Here is a 6,050-nt window from a genome sequence, read left to right on the forward strand (position 1 = left end):
ATGCAAACACCTCAACCCGCCGCCGTCGTATAACAGGTGGGCGTTCGCCAATCTGAGACAATCTCCCGACAGATTGACGGGAGTCTGCAGCCAATAGGAGGACGCCATTCTGCCCTGATTTGCGGTTGCCCGTGTCGTCGGGCGCTGCCTGATTCCGGAACGCGAGACCAATCGTCAGCCGCTCGCTGAACAATCGAATAGGCAGCTGACCAATCACGCTGGCTAGCTGGGAGCATCCGTCCAATTGTTGGCGGAAGGCGGGAGTAATCCTTCATTCGAGTGGCCGCTGATTGGTTGCCTCTGGTAGCCATTGGGTAGGCGAATAGATGAGAGTGGATGGGCCCTAAGCTTGGTTTTTCCTAGTGCCAAACAGATGAGCTACTAGTGGGGTGAGGGGTAGTGGCATCCTCCCTAAGTAGCAAACCCGACCTAAGCAAGGTGGGTTTCTGGGGATCTTCCAGAATAAAGGCTGATCTTCAAACGACAGAGATCGTTGAAAAATGGGTGCCATTTGTTGTGTGGACATCTGTGGTGTCATACAAGAGACTCCCTGAACTGCTGGTAAATGTTGAAAGCCACCATTAGCCACAAGGGACACTGGGAGCAGAAGGGCATCAATTCCTCTCTCTAGCACCAAGATGAACCATCCAGGAAGTGACTGGAGATTTCCCAGAATTAGAGCAGGTCCCCAGGTTAAGAGAGATCTGTTCCTTTGGAGCAAGTGGCTAATTTGGAAAATTGACTGTAAGGCATTACAACTTGCAGAGAATGCTCCCTTCCCTAAACCACCACCTTCTCCAGGTGCCACACCCAGCCCCCCCTCCCCCCCCATCTCCAGCATTTTCTAACCCAGACCTTGCAAACGTAATCTAGAAACTATGCTAGTGTGATGCAGTGGTTAAAAGTGTTGGTCCAGTATCTGGAAGACCCAGGCTCGGATCTCCACACTACCATAAAAGTTTGCTGGATAATCTTGGGTCAGTCACATATTCTCAACCTAACCACTGAGGATAAAATCAAGTCCCCACATTATAAACGAAACAAATATAGTTTGGTTGTCTCTGTTACACATCCCTGGTAAATCCCATCATTTTCCAGATGATAGAGGGTAACACAGCAGTCCCTTAATGTGTTAACACCAAGCCTTGGCATCCAGACTGGCTGAGACTTGTACACAAATGTGGGCTGAAGTCGGCAAAAAGCCCTTTTAGGAAATACTTTTGAGCCTGTGTTTTACGATGAAGGATGACAGTGAGGACCCAACATTTCCAAAAGCATCATACTAAAGAGAGTTGCAACTACAAGATCAAACATCACGAGTACCTAGCAGCTTTTTGTTTTCCTTCGTGTATCTAGGACCTGTCCTTTGCAATACTTTTGAGTTTGCGCAAATTCCTAGCCACATCACCAGCCCCTTTGCCAACTACTGAGCAACACCCCTGTGAGGCTGGCTTCAGGCAATCCACATGCGAGTTTGAGGAGACTGGATTTTTCACAAAATGGTGGCACTTAACAGCAAAGGGGGAATGACCATGGCTACTGTTGCTGCAGAACATGAGAGTCTGGAACATCCAGCAATGTTCTAGCAAGGCAAGTAAGAAGCAAAGGTGGCTTGCCATGGCCTTCATCTGCTTTGTCTCCCTCAGTGGGTTCCCATCCAATTACTGACCCCGAGTAGCTTCCGAAATCTGAAGAGATTCTATGATTCTACCCAGCCAAGTCTTCCTTGAGAGTCACCCATATCCAAGTACCAACCCTGCTTATTTTCTAAGACGTGCTGAGATTGGGCTATACCCAACCATTCCAAATCCCAGAAAAAGAAGTATGATCAATCAATGTGGCACAAGCTGCGACTCTTGATATGTTGGGAGGTAATGAAAATTTGTGGGAAAATATAGCGCAGCTTTAAAAGGAAAATGGGGGAGAGGGTAACTAGCCACTTCCTGGTTCTAAGCATTTAGTCAGCCAGAGACATATGGCAGTCTCTTCAAAGAGAACGTTATGTCAGGCCCCAGCCAAACTTGGCCTGGCATCTTGCACGTCCACATCAAGGCTACAGCAGGGCTCCCATTATCACCGCCTGAAGCTGGGAAGGTTTTCTGTTGCTTGCTTGCAACTAGTTGAACAGGCATGCTGCTTTCCTTATCTTCAGTTCCTGGAGGAGGGAAGTGTGTGTCGCTCTCATAACAATGCCTCTTTCTCACCATCTTTCTTATGCTGATGTTTTGGGAATGCGAGGGTGGGGGGTAGATGGGATGAGGTATAGGGCAACGCTGGGGTTCAGCTCCTGGCATACAAGGAACGTGTCCGTTCTCTTGAAGCCAAGGTGGCAGACCTGGAGAAGCTGAGAGAGGCAGAGAGGGCAACAAACAAGGCTTTCAGGGACCCAGCAGCCGGGTCCCACTCCCAAGGTGACATCTCTTCAGATGTCATGGAGAATGAGAGTCTGGGTGACAGAGGGTGCCAGTCTGCGGTGGGGGAAGATGTCTCCTTTAGATGGGACCCCCTTCCTTAGTTGGTGGTCAGATATCCTCTCGCACTGAGGATACCCCTCGGGGAGGTGGGGGGCTCCTTGTAGTGGGTGATTCGATCATCAGGAATATAGAGAGTTGGGTTTGTGACAGGCGTGATGACCGCATGGTGACTTGCCTGCCTGGTGCGAAGGTTGCGGATGTCACGCTACGTCTAGATAGGCTGTTAGACAGTGCTGGGGTGGAGTCAGCAGTTGTGGTCCACATTGGTACCAATGACATTGGGAAATGTAGCCGGGAGGTTCTGGAAGCTAAATTTAGGCTGCTAGGAAAAAGGTTAAAATCCAGGGACCCCCTAAGGTGGCATTCTTCACTGGGAAATGCTACCTGTTCCACGCCAGCAGAAGGCGAAGCTAGGCAAAGCGGAGATACAGGGTCTCAATGCGTGGATGAGAAGGTGGTGCAAGGCAGAGGGCTTTCAGATTTGTCAGGAACTGGGGAACCTTTTGGGATAAGGCAGGCCTGTGTACAAAAGGGCGACGGGCTTCATCTTAACCAAAGAGGAACCAGGAACTGCTGGCGCTCAACATTAAAAAGGTGGCAGAAACAGCTTTAAACTGATCCCTGGGGGAAAGCCGACAGGGAGCTGAGGTGACTTTGGTTAGGAATAACAGAGTCCATGGGGATGCAGACAGAGAAGGAGGTTTTTTTAAATCAACCACATACAAGTGAAGAGCACAGCAATGTGATATAGTGATAGTGTCTACAAAAAAGGCTAGAGGGCAAAACACATAAATCCCAGGTTAGGGGACAGAGACAGGGAAGTATACAAGTGTCTCTATGCTAATAGTAGAAGCGATTCGACCTAAAATGGGGAGCTGGAGTACAGAGTTTTGAAGGAGGACATTGATATAGTAGGCATCACAGAGACATGGTGGAAATGAGGAGAACCAGTGGGATGCTGTTATCCCAGGTTACAGGCTCTACAGGAAAAGGATAGTGGGACAGGGCGTATTGGGGGTGGAGTGGCCCTCTAAGCATCAAAGAGAGCATAGTGTCACATAAAATAGACAATGCAGGGGGAGCTGATCTCCCCTACAGAAGCTTAACTGTGGATATCAATACCAGGGGTGAAGCATAGTTTAACATTAGGGAATATAATTGTATGATGCCCCTACTGACCAAAGCGCACAAGAGAGATTCTGGGAGATGGAAAAAAAAGAAATTAGAAGAGGAGCCAACAAAAGCAAAAAATGTCGTGGTAATGGGCGATTTTAACTATCCCCATATAAACTGGAAAAATGCATGTTCAGGTCATAGTAAGGAGAGAGAACATTCCTGGATATGCTAAATGACTTCAATGGCCGTTAGAGCAGATGGCCGTTGTAGAAACCAACCCAGGAGATGTGATCCTAAGATCTAATTCTATGTGTGGGACCCAGGGACCTGAGTGCGAGGGGAAGTCAGTGTTGTTGAGTCAGATAGGGAACAGCGACCAACAATGCTGTCAGATTCAGTATCTCTGCATGCTTGAACAAGTGGACAACTTCACTAATAATGTAGTTACATTTGCCTTCAGAAAGGGAAATTTCTCAAAGATGAGGGGGATAGTGCGCAGGAGAAGCTGAAAGGAGAAGAAATCAGAGAGAGTCAAAAATGTCCAAGATGCTTGGAGGTTATTTAAAAAAACACAGTCACAAAAGCTCACAGCTGGAATGTGTTCACTTTAGGTTAGGAAAGGCAGCCCAGTCCAAAAAGAAAGCCACCATGGTTAACAAGGGACGCTTGAGGAAATTATTAGGAAAAAAAAAGATGTCTTTTAGAAAATGGAAGTCCAACTTAACTGGGATAAAGAATACCAGAGAGAAACACAAATGGTGGCAAAAGAGAAGCAAGTTAGCTGTAAAGGGAGGCAAAAAAAAAGGAGTTATGAGGAACACATGGCTGTGAACATCAAAACCAGCAACAAACAGTTCTTCAAAGTACATCAAAAGCAGAAAGGAAGCCAGCAAGAGGGAAGCGGTAGGCCCAAGTTAGATGACAAAGGAACAAAGGGTGTGCTACAAAGATGACAGGGAGATTGCAGAAAAGCTGAATGAATTCTTTTTTGCATCTGTCTTCACCCAAGAAGGAGGTGAGAGAAAATTCCTGCAACCTGAACCCAAGCTTCTTAGGAGGCAAGATCCGAGAGAACCTAACAAAGATAGTGGTAGCAGACAAGGAAGAGAAGTTCTGGCAGCCATTGATAAACTAAATGTTGCACCAAATCCCCTGGCCCAGATTGCATTCACCCAAGAGTTCTTTAAAGAGCTTCAAGCATGAAATTGCTGGATCTTCTCTACCTTTAATATGCGTAACTTATCCTTGAGAAATCCAGGCTCCATCCCTAAAGAAGACTGGAAGATGTGAAAATGTCACACCAATCTTTAAAAAAAGAAAAGGATCTAGGGGGGGACCGGGGAAATTACAGGCCAGTCAGTTTGACATCTGTTCCTGGTAAATTAGTAGAATCTGTCATTAAAGATAAAATTATAAAACATGTAGAAAAGCAAGACCTGCTGAGAAAGAGTCAGCATGGCTTTTGCAGAGAGCAAATCCCTGTCTTACAAACTTACTCTATAGAGTTCTTTGAGGGATGTAAACAGGCATGTGTGGATAAGGAGGGGAACCAGTGGACATTGTCTACTTGGATTTCCAAAGGAAAGGCTTTTGACAAAGTTCCTCACCAGAGACTATTGAGAAAACTCAGCAATGAAAGGAATAAGAGGGAAGTCACTCCTATGGATTAAAAACTGGTTGAGAAACAGGAGAGCAAAGAGTGGGTGTAAATGGGAAATTCTCGACAATGGAGAGATGTAGAGTGGTGTCCCCCAAGGATCCCGTGTTGGGGACCAGTTGCTCTTTAATAACCTATTCCATAAATGACCAGCCAAAGTAGGGTGGGTAGCAGTGGTAGGCCAAGTTTGCAGATGATACCAAATTATGTAGGGTGAGTGAGAACCTACAAAGGATTGCTTGAGGGAGCTCCAAGCCGGACCTATGATAAATTAGGTGAGAGTGGAAGCTAGAAATGGCAAATGCAGTTCAAGTATGGCAAAATGCAAAGTGATGATACACATAGAAGAACCCAAAATCCAAACTTCACACTTACATGCTACAGGGAGTCAGTGCTATCAGTCACAGACCAGGAAAGGGATTTGGTGCGTCTTAGTTGAATAGTTACCATGGGAATGTTCAACTCAATGTATGGCAGCTGTGAAAAAGGCAAAACTCTATGCTGGGGATAATTAGGAAAGCGAATTGGAGAATAAAACTGCAAAGATTAGTCATGCCCTTATATAAAGCCGTGTAGATGCGCACCGCGACTTGGAGTACTGTGTTCAGTTCTGGTAGCCCTTCATCTCAAAAAGGATATTGAACAGAGATAGAAAAAAGTGCAGAGCTTAAGGGCGGCGAGGATGATTGAGGGACTGCAGCACCTTCCCTTATGAGGAGGAAGAGCTGCCACGCGTTTGGGACTCTTTAGTTTTGGAAGAGGAGACGTCTGAGGGGATATGATTGAAGTCTATCCAAAATTGT

The sequence above is a fragment of the Sphaerodactylus townsendi genome, linkage group LG03, assembly GCF_021028975.2.
Source record: "Sphaerodactylus townsendi isolate TG3544 linkage group LG03, MPM_Stown_v2.3, whole genome shotgun sequence".
In the NCBI taxonomy this organism is placed as follows: domain Eukaryota; kingdom Metazoa; phylum Chordata; class Lepidosauria; order Squamata; family Sphaerodactylidae; genus Sphaerodactylus; species Sphaerodactylus townsendi.